This window comes from Anabas testudineus, chromosome 15 (genome assembly GCF_900324465.2).
Source record: "Anabas testudineus chromosome 15, fAnaTes1.2, whole genome shotgun sequence".
NCBI classification, from domain to species: Eukaryota; Metazoa; Chordata; class Actinopteri; order Anabantiformes; family Anabantidae; genus Anabas; species Anabas testudineus.
Window position 1 is genome coordinate 5,482,983 of NC_046624.1, and position 15,516 is coordinate 5,498,498.

Below are 15,516 nucleotides of genomic sequence, written 5' to 3' on the forward strand. Positions count from 1 at the left end.
ATGTTACAGTATTTAAGAAGTCTCAGTATTTAAGTCTCCACCACTCCAACTCTAACGCCAAACTAATCACTAACACTAATATTTAACAGTTTCAAAGTACACTGTAGTGTAAGTTTCAGGGTATTTGCTTAGAGGTGTTTACTGTTAATGTTGCTGATAGAAAAGCACTAAAGACGAAAAGTGACTGCGGCACAGCTTTATAAATGACTATGTATAACTTTCACTTACACTCCGATAACAATACAATTAGTTTACTTATGTTTGCTTAATTACGACCATTTTATTGTCCGTATTATCTGTGATTTGCAATGTTTCTTGTTAGGAGGTAACTCGATGTAAAACCTATCCCTGCCTTCCCTCATCTGCCTCACTGTCCCCTTAGTCTCATTTGTTACTTCTCTTTACACTGTCACCACTTGTCCCAGCAAGGCCTCACAGGCTGGCAAACTCATTCAGTGACAATTTAATTTTGAAGGGTTATCTTTCTAAATTCTGCATCTCCCCAAAGCCTACTATGCTTAGTCTCACGGTAAAACATATGTAGAGACAAGGCTGCTCGTCCTTCAGCTTTCTGATGCCAAAAAAAGTTAAATAAACACCAGAAGCCAGCGTGAGAAGCAGTAAAATACAATACACACACATCTTTGTGTTGTTGCCTACCATCTTGTCGTGGCGCTATTGCAAATATAGTGTACGTGGGGGATTCAAATCAGACAAAGCAGCTAAAATTTACAGGTCAGTGAGAAAGAGATGCACGGTAAAGAATAGGCTGTCACTGTTTATTGTATATGTGTGTCTGTGTGCGTACATGTTTTATTAGATGTGCATGTGTGTCAGTGTGAATAGGAACATTTGTTTTCATTTGGATTCTTGTTTCCTCAGCATTACTGCATTTCACTTTCTGTAACAATTCAACCCGCATGTCTGCTAGTTTTATTTATTTATTTTACTCGATTCCTTCCTCACTCCCCCCCCCCCCCCCCCCCCCCCCCCACCTTTTGCTTGTACACATTCACTCGTGGGCCATGAAGACCCACGAAGAGGGTATTATGTCGAATCAGTGGGAAGCCCAGATAGAAAGCTGGCAACAACAGCCTAAACAGATTACACATTTCCACAATTTAGCCTTTCCTCGACAGAAATGTCCTCCCTTTTCTCTAACATAATGCCCTACTCTTTGTATTATAAGCACACCTGAGGTAGCATGACTTGGACACTGTGCAGCACTTAAGGTAGCCAAATGTACTGACATACACAGTTTATCAAACCTAGTAACTACAACACAGCAAGCAATAACACCTAAGGGCAACATCTCAGTGTTTCCCATGTTCCTCTTTGATGCTTGGATAGAGTTGATCAGTCTGGATGAGGACAATCAATAAAGCCCATTCCCAGCTTTCCACACTGGAAATAAAATGAAATAATTGTACACAGAGCAGCAAACAAGCTCCTTAAGTCTCTTGCCTTTTTTAAAAATAAAAATTTATTTTTGTATCATTTCCACGTTAATAGAATCAGTGATTTTACTAAAAAAAAAAAAAAACAACAACTGAGATGTCACTTTAAAAAGATATTGTGAAGGCTGTGATACAGTCTGGTGCTTTTAAATTATTAGTAGGAACAAAAACCTGCTGTATGCCTTTTTTCCCCCTGTTCTAGTATTTTATGTGGAAAGGTGGTCTTTATTGTCTTACTGTTATAACACCCCTCTACCACCACCACCACACCACACCCCCCACACACACCAGCCCCTTCACTAATCCTTTCTCCAAATGCTAAAGGACATTTCTGAGATGACAAATGGGTGAATATGAGTGATGGATACTGGTTGAGACAGACACATTGGGTTTGCAAGCGCTGAGGTGGCTGTGGAAACTGCATGCAGTAATGTTGCACCAGCATCTGACCCTGCTCATACCAGCACACAGGAAGATTCGATATTAAATACTGTCACCAAGAAAGTAGTTGTCTGAGGTATCAGCAAAGACAAACCTGCTCTGAGCAAATTACAAAAGTGGTGGCTCTAAGTATACTTTGATATGTATTACTGTGGGTAATATTATATGTATTTTAGGTTTACATAATTCCAATTAGACCAAATTAATTTATTGTGCTTCTTGTCTTTATTGGGATCTTTCTTTGTCATTCTGCACGCTTGCACATCTAAGTTAATTTTAAAAATGCTGACCACTTGTTTTGGGGAGAGAATACTAAAGTGTTTACCCTAACTTTAAGGTTGAGTTCACTTAAATCACAAACAGTAGTTTTCCTACATACCCCTGGGTATTTTGTCATGCAGATAAATTTTGTTCTGCCCAGGCATTGAGATAACTGCTGCAGAGTTTTCTACCACCACACCAACACAATTTAAGTAAACTGAATTTAATTTGTGATGCTTAGTGCATCAAAAATTGACGATTGGAGAACTCAAACATAACACTTACTTCCAGGAGGACAACATACATTGTCAACAGATGTCACTGGAAAATATTTTGTTTTGAAGATGAAAAAAGTAATCTTTGCTGCAGATTTATTTAAATGTCATGTCTTGATATATTGTTATTCATAAACAGAAGATAATATAACTTCACTGTTTTGCTGTATACTGGCAGAAACAAGTGCTTGTAAATTAGAATCTCAACAAACTATACTGAAACTATCTGAATGGCAATGAACCCTCAGTTGGTGGCAAGCCAGGTTGTTAATAGTCTTCAGTAGATCTTTCTACTATTGTATGTTTCATTCCCACTTGAAATAACATTACCGAAAACAGCATGGTAATTATTTTCTTTTTAAGCTCTTACACAGGTGACTCAGGCTATTGTGTAACTATGCAATGTTCATCTTATGGGCCATACAGTATGTACCACTGCAATCACTTCAGTAACAATGTAGCAGAGGGAGAGTGGGAAGATGGAGGGTTGCAATCAAACTCTACTGAAGCCCCATGGAACAATGAGCATGGCCCCATGACTTCAACACTCACATTAAAACCAATTCTTTGATAATTGTTTTTAAACCTTTATTCAGGGAAGCTCATAGTAAGGCTTACAGAGGAAGACACAGGTATGTTGATGTCTCCTGAATACCCGTGATGACCATGCAGCTTTTTCATATAACACAATGATGAGTATCATAACTGTCTTCAGTAATTAATCAAATGGCACTGTGGTTGTCAGCATCCAGTGGTTTAAGGGTACTAGTAGCAGCATGGGAATACACAATATCTCCATAATCCAAAGAAGACAACATAGTAAATTCAAATTAGAACAATCAATTGTTTATGGGAGTTCAATTAGAATTTTTATTTTTGAATAATATGTGCTATAAAACACAGGTTTCATTGGAGAAACCAAATTCCAAAGGATTTGTAATGCTAAACTAAATCAGAGTACAATTTGGAGCACTTGTAGGGTTGGAAACATCACTGGTTTGTGCTGGTTTGTGATCGTTGTAAACTTTTGGGAGTATAGAACAATCTTCAAATTAGGGCCTGTGGGTCATCAACGGCAGCCTGTAATCTGGAAAGCAGTGATCCCAATATTAATCCTTGATCTTACCAACCGTCTAGGAACTTGATCTGAAAACACCAGCACAGTTTTAACATTACCAGATATGATTTGAATTAGTTACACAAAGAAACAAAACCCATAGAAAACAGTGTCTTTGAGAAATTGCTGTGTTCAACATTGTGGTGGTACATAGACATCATTATTCTCAAGAACCTACATAGATGTGAGCTGACTAGTAATTCTAGGATTGTGGAGAGACTGAACTGCTTGGATACTGTATAAGTCAATTGCCAACCGCTGCCACAACCGCTGACACCGTTTTACAACGGAGTAACCTATGCAGTTTTCCATATTGAGGGAAAGGCTGAAAGTTAATTAGCTCAAAAGCGTGATCTAGCTTTAAATTTAGTAGAGTACTAGTACAGGGCAGGATTACATGTTTATGCATGGGACAATTAAATTGCAGGGACAGGGCAGAGAGGTGCTCCTCCGTGCAAGCTGGGACCTGCTGTGGCACTGTCCTACTCAACTGACTTTACTGTCACTATTTATCAATCCCTCATTTTCTTCACCCCCTCCTTCACTCTGTCGGAGTCACTGCTCATCTTCTGCTCAGCTCCTCACCATAACATCTCATACTGCACCAGTCTCACTCTCCCCACGCTTGCCTTTTTCTGTTTTCTGCTGTATTTCACTGTTTCTAGCCATCTCTCACCTTTTCTGTTCTCGGTCTATTATATACATTGGCTCATGGCTCTTCCTTTTTTTTTTTTATTATTATTTTTTTTTTATTTTATTTACCAAGCAGGTTTGCTAGTCTAATTATACATGTTACTCTATAGTCATTTCTGATTGTTTTTTCTTTGTGCTGAGCTTTGACAGATTTAGAAAGCTTTGTCCTGTAATAATTTCCTCTGTGGGCCATGTATTTATTGTGTAGTCAAAAGAATAAAAAGTAGTCTCTTTTCTAAAAACTATTTTAGATAAGAGATACTGCTATTAGTTTTGTTTTGGTTGCAAGACCTAATATTAACATGCGATTAATGAATCAGTTTCTCATCACACACAAGGCAATTTAAAACAAACTATTCTAATAAAATAAAATCATGTTTAAATCTTGCAACATGGCCAAGAACTTACCAGGGTCCAAATATGGAGTCTGACTGTTTTAAGACCTCAAATGACTGTTAAGAAGCAACTACAGTTTTCAATGGGCAGACCTTAGGGTAGCTGAGATCCAGGTCTCTGTAATTAGTTGTGGTCCTATAACATATGTGGCAGTAATGTGTGATTAAGGCAGTGTAAAGTGAAGAGTAATATCTAGATCTACTGTGCTCTCTACAGAGAGGACTGCCTGCCCACATGGCTATATCTCCTGGCTTACAGCACTCAATATTATTGATTACATGGCAATTGTGTCTGACTTGCCTTTACCTCAAAGGCACCCTTCTCAGAGGGAGAGGTGGACCTCAGCCAGCAGCCAAATCTGGATTATCACGGCAAATCAATGGCAGAGCCGCCCCAACTCCTCCACAAACCAGTATTCATAAAAAAGCCATCAGTCATTAATGTGATCACAGGCAGATTAGCAGACATTTGGCTTTGTCAGGGAGTAAGAAAGGAGAGTGCTGTGCTGATAAGTTGAGTAATGTCTTTCTTCTCACCCGTCATGACTTTTTGAAGCCCTTACTCAGCAAACTCCACACATGACAACAGCGCAATGTAGATGAGATGCAAGCTGAACTACAAAGACAAAAGTAGTAGCTCACCACTGACTTCTATTTAGAGTCTGTTTTAGGTGAAGGCTGCAAGTCATTTAATACACAGCACAGAAAATGTCATGTTCAAAAGCAACAGTCATGGTTTACTTGTGCAGCAGTGAACAAACCACAAGAACCATATAAGTAGTCATTGACCTTTACACGTGCTTATGCAAACCAACCTAAATATGAATTAAATGTTAACGAATTGGAAAACAAAACATGAACAGCATCAATCTAAGCTAAACTGAAGCGGGTCCCTGCTGATTGACTTCTTCAGAAGATAGCTGGACTGAAGCGTCCTCTCAATAAAAGATCACTAACTCCCCACCAGGCCAAACAGAAGATAGGGGACTGTAGGACACATGCCAAGACAAACTTTGTTCTTCCACTAGAGACACTGCCTGCAGCCTCTTAGTCCATAAAGGATCAGACAGCAGAGCTTTGCAAGACTCTTTGGGGGAAAGGAGGGTACTTACACAGAACATGGGGAGACAGTAGTTATCAGGAACAGAATGGTAACACTGTGCTATTACAGTACCCTGTCACAAAATGCCTGAGCAGGCACAACTCGAACCTGCCCTTCTCTGTGTTGACCAACACAACGATGTCTGCATGTGTGTGAAACATGGGGTTCGAGGTACAGGTGGAGCTTGATTAGCGTTCACTGCAAGTACAGACCAGGCAGGAAGATGTGGCACACACTAGGACACAGCTGGCTGACTGGGTTTACGGCATTTGTCAAGTAAATCCTGAGGGGCTGTGTCTGCAACAGCAACATTAAAAACTCCTCACCCCCTGGTCAATGGCCATTTGTAACTAGTGTTTGGACTGTACGTCTTTATCCATGTTGTCTGCTGTAATACATTTATTGAAATTCTGTGTTTTACACTGATCAATATGTGATTTGATTGAGCAGATACACTGCTTTAATGGCTCTTTTACACTAGAACTGTGGCAAGAGTGCTTCTGAGTTGTATTAGATTAGCCATTTATTTGGCAAGATAACAGACCACAAAGTTTACTACACCTACATTACAATTAAACTTAATTTAAAATGATGCATAGTAACTGTGAAATAGAGGGAAAACAAAACTAGAGCACATAATTCTCTCATCAGATTCAAAAGTGAAAGAAAAGATGCTACGCAACCATGATTCCTGCCGCCGCCACATTTTTGTCAAAGTGCAGACTGACAAAACAATCTTAGCTCTCTGATTTTAGGCTTTTAGTGTTTTGTAGACAAATTGTAGTGAGAACATAATGATACACTCCGTGACTTTTTCCTCTCCATCCATCTACTGATAAAATAGCACAGATCAATATGCTGTCATGCCCCTCTTGTCCTCTGTTCTACTTTTATACTACTGAATCATGTTTTCAACTTGTCCCCTATTTCAACGTGTAGACAGCTTGTAACAATTTTATGAGACAATGAGATGTATTGTTAATGGGTTTCCCCTGTTATACTGTAATCACAATATTAACACACTATTAATCTTGATATATAGTTGTCTCAACTCTCTACTAGTCTGTGATTTCTCATTCTTCCTCACTTAAACCTTATGGCAGTAAACAAATTTTAAGCCTCCATAATGTGAACAGATTGCCTCGTACCCAGATTTTGATGTCAGTCTTAAAATGTCTGTTTCTTAGCCTGGCTTTCTTTTCACTTTGCCATTATCTGCTGCAATGAGCTTGGCAACAGTGTCCCAGCAGAGGCCTGTGTGTATATCAGACAACATAAACACAGACAGCTGTGTCAGAGGGCAGCCGATAGTCTGTAGAGACTCATTCATCTCCTTTTGCCTCTCTCTTTGTTAGGGCGCAGTCATTCCACCCTGCCAACAGCTGACTGTTTCCATCCCAGTTGAAAGATCAAAACACACCATTTAGTTGTTCCTCTTCAGCACCGATGACCTTTGCATCTCAACACTTCACCTCTCTCCTCATTCAGCTCCATTCAGTCCAATCTTATTTCACCCTCACTGTCTCTCCTCCCATCCTGTCTCTCCGCGGTGTTTCAGACCCACTTTAGGGCAGCATTCCATGCGTAAATACCAACAACAAGCATTTGTCACACGGCAAAGCTACCATTAAATTGCTGCTTTGCTTGTTTTACATGGTATGGTTCATTTCCAGGGGAGAATATGATTTGATATGGCAAATGGTAGACATTAATCCCTGATATTTCAATTGTGAGAGATAAAACGCTGCCATCCTTTCCTTTAGAAAATTTCAATTTCCAATCATCATTTCTAATTCTTTCATAATGATTTCAGACTTTCACAAAAATTAATCATTACAGTGATGCAGGGATTAGTACAATACACCAGGATTACAATGGGTGGTTGGTTTTACAAGCAGCTATATAGGCATCATATTCTCTAAAAAGGCTACTTTGAGACTTTTGCAAACATTACAAATTTAGAAAAATATAGATTCACATCCACATGAACTGTTTCTTCACCTGTAATACAAATAGCTGAACAACATAGCCAGGCCTTTCCTCAGCCCCATCCTGTTTTCTTCAGTTCTGCATGACTGGATTGGATGATTTAATGACCGCACACAAAGCTGTACCAGGAGAGAGGAGGTGCAGAAATGGCAAAACTGGGAAGTATGCAATGATTATGGTGCATGAATGTTGTGTAGACACCAAAAATATTCTGGGAAACGCTTTCTTTCATTGTCAACAAAAATACACAACTATATAAATATGGTTGCAGTTAAACAATATTTAACTGTAATCATATGACCTCATTGTGCCAAAGCAAACAGATATTTCTAGATTTGTAAGTAAGCATATAAACAAATGCTGCAAATAACTTAAAAAATCATAATCATGAGGCATCTAATAGGTACTCAAGGGTAGGTATATAGACTGTTCAGATGCTTTCTCACATGTTAATCAATGCCAAACCTTTCCCAATGGCTCCACTTAATTTGAACAGATTGGCTGAGCTACAAGAACCACGGACACACAATGAAAAAAAATGAGATACTCGATTTTAATATCTACCACTTTTCCATACTCTAGATTTGCTTCTTGTCCTTTCCTCTTCAATTTCAGAATACTTCCATTCTTTATTGTTCTCATACCTTGCTCTGCTCTCTGAGACCTCATAGGATAGTCAAGTATAGTCACTGTATCTGCAATTCATTCCTCTACCCTCTCATATTGGGATTCATTTGAGCTTGTCAGTCAAGGTGTCTGCCAGATACGGACTCTCCATTTCAGCATTTTTTTCTTCCTTCTCATATTCTGAATGAATTCAGAGGGGGTGACAGAAACTCACAAAAGGGCAACTGTCAGAGGCATGCTTTCCTCACATCGGACATGAATAATGACAGCAATTTCTCAATATAAAATCTGATTCTTAAGTGAGTTGGTATTCAAGCAATAATTTAACAATACATGTACATTATAGTGTATGTGACTATTTGTTATACTTTGGCTTTTCAGTACAGGTGGCAAATAGGTACACATCAGTACCCGTGTGCAGTAGATAAGTGAACACGCACTAAGGAATTATAGAGGCCAAAGTGTCCATGTAAACTAAAGGAAATTAGTCACAGCATTTCCTAGAGACAGTACAAGCGAGTTTGAAAGTACGTCCTAATGTATTTTAGTGAATTACAGTAATATAATGAATCTATTTTTATTTTAATGTAAAAGATTTCATAAAATTGACATGTTTTTTGCTCCATCCAAATGTAGTTAATTGGCTTTTCTTTTAAAAAATCTTAAAAACAAACCACACATTCTTTCTAATATAGTAATTTCCATAATAAATGCATCAAGTCGTGGTTTGAACACCTACAATTCTAAAACTGGCTGAAAAGAATTACCACTCAGCCCAGCAGGTTAAAATGTTAGAGAAAGAAAAAAGCATTAAATTACTCTGCGAAGAAGTTATAGCTCCAACTATGAAGCCAATCCTGCATAGCGCTATAAAATATTTAGCATTTTATATCTACAGCACAGTTACAAGAAGAAGCTATGAGAACCCCCCCCCACACCCACACACACACAGAGACACACACACACACACTGTGAGGTGACTTGGGCTGCAGGATTAACAGCTTCTCAAACTCAGTGCTGTTCCTCTTTAACCTGGCGCTGCGTGGCGGCTGCTGCGTTCAGGTGACACATGAATAAATGAGTGGGCACCACGGCGCTTCCCAGCAGGCACCTGAGAGTTGCCAGGGCTACCTGAGATAACACTGTTCATTTGACACCTCGGGGTAAGCATGCACACTAGCTAACATTAACTGACTTATTTATTTCCCTTATAAACCAAACTCTAAAGAAACGCCAGCAACAGTTGGAGTGCAGCGTTTTCTGGAGGACGACATAACTTGTACTAGATGCTCGCAGGTGCCGATCACATGGCTCCTCATCTAACCGGTGCTCTCAGTGCACTGATCATCACTGTATCACTCAACTTCTTCCTTTCTTTTAAAAACTCCTCTTTAGTGCACAAACTCGAAAGAAAACGCAAAAGCATTCAGCGAGACTAAGTAAAAATAACTATTCGCGTGAAAGTGGTGACATGCGGACCACTACAGTAGGTAGGACATGTTAGATCATATAATGAAAGACATGATCTTAATGTTAAAAAAACATCTCTGCTGCAGTCTTGCCTCTAACGGTGCTTCGCATCTTACCAACTCACAGCAGGTGATCACAGCATTTCCATACTGTCCTACCTTCCTCGTCCGTGTCCGTCGCTGGCTGAGCGTCTTCAGAGTCGATTGCCTGTCCTGCTGCGATGCCTTACCAAGTATGTGCTACCCCGTCTCTCCCTCACTCCCTCCTTCTCTTCTTTCTCTCTCTCCTGCTAGTTTTACTCTATCACCACCAACGCCCTAGTCGGTACAAATTTCACTTCCCAGTATTCAGACCTACTACTGCAAAAAGCCACTGAGCGCAGCATAAAGCCTCACTTGTGAAGAGTCTACATCATGTCCACTCCTGCATAATCAGGGACGCACTCCAACAATTCTAGGACTTTCATGTGCAGCTCCAGATGTTTGAAATGCTTCTCTACAGGACTGTCTGACAATTGAAACCAGCCACACACACACACACACACACACACACACACACTCTGTCAGTACATGTAATCTATATGTATGTATGTATCATTTGGTGTGTGCTGAATTCATCCCAGCCTTTTCACGTGTCTCTATTGCTGTGAAAGGTAAAATTATTCCATTCGGGTGTGTTTACAAATCATTTGCAAGCTTCAGGAAAGATGGCAGCGTTTACTGAGATTAAAGAAATCTATTTGTGAGCCTCCCAAATGAGCTTATGAGCTAATATTACACCGATTAAATTTGAAATCCATTATTTAAGTACAGAGGTCGTGAATCTGAAGAGAATTTGACAGTGTGACAGCACCACTTAGAGTGGAAACCAAGAACTACACGTAGAAGCAACAGCTGTATACAGTACCTAAGTGGTATCAGGCCATTTGAAAACACAGGATGTCTCTCCTCAAGTCTAAAACTAGTTCAATCAGGTCCCAGCCAACGCGTCCTAGTGTGTTTTCTGGTATATTCTCTCAAGTGTCTTAGGTGTTTGGACAGGCTTGAAGGAGAGCAACTAAAATGTGAGACTGAAGTCATAAGTGCCTGACCTCTGCTTTTATTTAAACTTCCATAGGGCACCTATTTAAGACTTTAGTGGCCTTGATGCTTTAGTATAATGAGATTATTTTATTCAGTATTTGCCAATAGGTTGACAGTGATAGTCTCAATATGGAAATCAGTCAGTCAGTTGCACGTATACTTCGTAGAAATAATTAATTTTCAAGGCATTCCATCATATGTCAGTGGTCTCAGAACATCTCCATCATTTATAATTTTTTTATTTGTCTGAGGAACGATCTGCTTCCTAAAGTCTTAAAACTTTTATTTGGCCCAGTCTCTGACTCAAATTGTGACATATAAACAACTGTAATTTAACTTTTATCCAAATTTAGTTATATTTGGAATACAGCTAGCTACTATAAAAAATTAAATAGTTCTAATATTGTAAAAGGTATCAAAAGTCCCTTTTCAGAATGAAGTGAAAGTACATTAATATGTAAGCTTAAATTAAGTATGATTTGGGAATGCATTCACTGCTTTCATTTTCTCTTCATTTACAACGCTGCACTGTAAAAACAAAAACAAACAAAAAAAAAAGTATATTATTTTAATTAAGAAATAATGATTATGGCAACATGTCCTATTTGTGCAAGCCATTCAATTTCAGTTAATTGATCCCTTGCTGAGGACCAGGCACTACAATTCTAATATATAACTGTGAGACTCACTGAAGAGAAGACATTTATATAAAATAAAACTTAAAAAAAAAAAGCATTTATGCTAATGTGCAACCAAATATACCCATATCTACAAGACAAAAGTGAAGGAGCACATGTGTCATATGAAACATGGAAACAAGTAAAATATTTGACTCACAACTGCTGCAGCTGTTCTTAGGACTTTTTTCTTCCAGGATGTCGGTGGTACAGCTAAAAGTACAAACAAAAATGTGTCATGGCTGCATACTATTTTCATTGACTAATTTTTCTCTTTTCTATACAAAAATAATTTAATTACCAGTTTTTACAGGTTACTATTCTGATGACTTCACTTGATTGGCTTTAGAATATTAGTGCCAAGTCAAACCAAGCTTACCACGACCCTCCTCTCTGATGAAGATGATTCAAAGTGATATTTTGCTGCTCTCTGGTGGATATTTCACTAAACTGCAGCTTTGAAGTGCAGTTACTTTAAGATCAAATAGTCACAAAGTGTGGTTTAAATTACACTGCTCGATAAAATTAAGGGAATGTTTAATTTTCACAGTATAACAAAGTCAGTTCAATTCAGGGATAGCAATCTGTCCATTTAGGAAGCACAAGTGATTGTCAATCAGTTTCACCAGCTTTGGTGCTAATGAAACCTGACAACAGGTGAAATTAACTGAACTGCTGTGAAGTACACTGATGAAATCAATCCAGCAATTGTCAGACCTTACACTGGTGCAATTGTCTCCGAGTTCCTCCTTATGCAGTACCACTCATGGATTCAGTGTGAGTGTAGGTAGTTCCTGGATGACAAAGGCACACATACCACTGACTGGCCCTTGAGTTGCTGAGATGACATTCACACAATTTGGATGAGCCTGCGATTTCAAAATTTCAATGTGATTTTAAGTGAAGTTTTGAATGCAGCTCTACATGGGTTGATGATATTGGATTCCACTAACATTTACACACACACAAAAAAAAAAACACTCATAAAAAAACTTATATAATTGGACAATTTTGGGAACATGTCTGTCTGTCTGTATGTCTGTCTGTATGTCTGTCTGTATGTCTGTCTGTATATATACACACACACACACACACTTGTTCCCATAATTGTCCAGCAGCATACAATGTCAAAGTATCTGGTTTGCATTGGTAACTTTATACCAAGACTTACTGATACAAAAAGTTTGTATCTTAACAGGAGAGTAGTATTTAAACTTTTGAGCTGATAATGCACAATAAGGAACCCAAGTAAACCCGTTTGCCTGGTATTAGAAAAAGTTATCAGTAAACAAAGTATGCAATAAGAAGTCTTGAATTCATTATTTTGGCTCTGTCCACCACTAAAGTGAATCTAAAAGAATCAATAATTACATGCTTTAAGTGTGGCACCTTCATTTTAAATCTGCCGTTGGTAACAAAGTCCAGGTACAGTAGGTAAAGTGAGAACAGCAAGTTTACCAGCGAGACAGTTTACCACAAGATGCAAATCATAGGTTTGTCTGAGCAGAAGAGAGGACCATGGAGAATGAAAGGAGCTGCTGACAGCTGATCTGAAGACTACCACCTCATTGTGAAACACAGAAGAGGTGTGTGAATGCCCAGCTGGCAAATGACCTGGTTCCCTTGTATTTATTGATTTTGGGAATGCTAATAAAAACAACAGGACAGCTTCCAGTCACACTGACGGTTCAGGCAAAAGCCAAAGGCAATACTTAACATACTACAGTCTGCCACTCTCCATACAGCCTCCCATGGCCCACTACAGATCTTCACCCCCTTTGCGATGAAGCAGCTCCAGTAAAGAGCTGGCAGAGAATCATCAAGGAAGAAACCCGGCGTCTGATGAAATCTATGGGCTCCACACTTCAGGGCTGCTTACCCCTGCTCCAAGATATCAACAGGAAATACTCTTAACTATTAGTATCTTTATACTCAAACACTAGATTAGATGATTAGATTATTTATTTATTCTACTTCTGATGCTTTGACTGTCAGCTTGTCAGCTTGTCAGCTGGAGTTACAGCATTTCAAATCCATTGTGGTGGCGTGCAGTGCCAAAGTGAAGACAACTGTTACTAATACTTATGTGTCTAACTGTACATAAAAACCAGCCTACAGACCATATGTAGTGCTGTAAAACTAATTTAAGTTTTCTTATTGCATTTTGTAAGCCTAACCATTGTTATATTTAAAAGTTCCCAACATCTGTGGTCCCTGTGAGAGGTAGTTTCACCAAAACACCAATTAACTGTTGCTTTTAAAGGTTTATTTAGCTGAAGATATAAGTTAGCAGTGCACCCAGTGAAGCTAATGTCCGGTTAAGAGTAGCCTGCAGGGTGAATACTAGCTAGACGTCCTTTACTTCTTTTAGCATTAGCCAACAAAGTCCAGTTACCTTACTCAGCTTACTGCTGTTAGCGTGTAGTTAGTATGTTCGCCGTGTCCATCCAACAACTTGTTATATAAATATACCACCAAAGTTAAGTAGTTACACCAAACAACGACCATTTTAGCTAATACATTAGTGTGTCGTTAACTTTAGAGACCGAGCAGAGGCAGCAGCAGGTGTAATTCATGACGTTTAACGAGCGCTGGTGTGTCAAGATTCAAAAAACTTTATTAAACCTAGAGGATCGTGTTCATGACGCCAGAGAGGCAGCAGCCACGTCACTACACAGTCACGTCACGTCACAGCCACGTCACTACACAGTCACGTCACGTCACAGCCACGTCACTACACAGTCACGTCACTGCAAGGGAGCCACAGTGCTGAACGTAATGGCGATGTTTCTGTGTGATACCAGTTTAATGACACTGCTGGGTAAGTTACAGTCCTACTTGCATGGGGATGTAGAGTTAGTGTAAAAGAGCTAAAGTGCCACTTTTTTGTCTGTACAAACAATCTTAGGCCATACAATCAATGATTTCACTCTTGGCTGGATTTTAAGGGTCAACTGTGAAAAATATTATTAATATTATGTGAAAAATATTCAGATATTTTATACTAAGTTTGTCAACTCAACTAGATTTCCTCCTGGTAATTAATTGATGTAATTAATCAAGGTCTAAGTTAGGTTCCCCGCCACTGTTCCTCATATGCACTTTATTCTATTTTTTATCCGAGGCCACTTCCAGCTGAGATACAACACACCAGGAGCAACAGTTCAGTGTCCTGCCTGAGAACTCTCTGACATGTCGACAGGAGAAGCCAGGGATCAAATGACCCACACTGTGTTTCAAAGACAACCTGCTCTGCCTCCTGTAACACAGTCGCCCATGTTACAATGTCTGTGGTAGCTTTTTATGAAACTCCATGACTGTGCCAGACATACACTTGTATTTGGTACAAATACAAGTGTATGTACTGTATATCTGGGAGACTGTTGGTGAAAAGATGAGGTCCTGACAAATCATCTCTGGGTAAACTAATCTTAAGTGATGGTGTCTTCAGGTTTTTAATTATAGTTGATTATATGTTATCTTTCCAAATAATTTTTGGGACGTGCCAAATGGTTGAAACAACTAGTAATTGTTGCACCCCCTGTCAGCACAGATGCCTACTGTGCTACACTGTGTTTTGAGCAAAGTCTGGTAGTTTACTAATAACTTCCCAGCTGTCATTTGGAAGAAGCTGGTGCCAGAATGGGCAGGAGGGTGAAGGAAGCTCAGCCTATTACACTGTCACTACCATAGAAGCCTCCCTTGGCAGTCATCATGAATACCTAGACAATTGCTGGCCTGGGTTAATGTGCATCCCTATTAGTGACGGTTACCCAACGCCTTTGAAAGGACTCACCACAGGACTGTGCCAAGCAGCAATGAGGTTCCAGTATTGTTCCACACTTTCCATCATTCGTCTCTGCTAAAGGTGTCTTCTGTCTCTTCCACAGAGCTGTTCAGGCCACCGTGACAGACTGGATGAAATCTGAC

General features: G+C 39.3%; 1 protein-coding gene across 1 annotated transcript in view; it reads right to left on the reverse strand.

The window, feature by feature from the left end:
* cdh23 (cadherin-related 23) overlaps window positions 1–11,756 on the reverse strand; it is a 143,504-nt gene extending 131,748 nt beyond the window's left edge. The window contains exon 1 of the mRNA XM_026354390.2: window positions 11,747–11,756. The gene's annotated coding sequence lies outside the window, so the exon portion shown is untranslated. The remainder of the gene's footprint in view (window positions 1–11,746) is intronic.
* Between the last annotated feature and the right edge of the window lie 3,760 nt (window positions 11,757–15,516).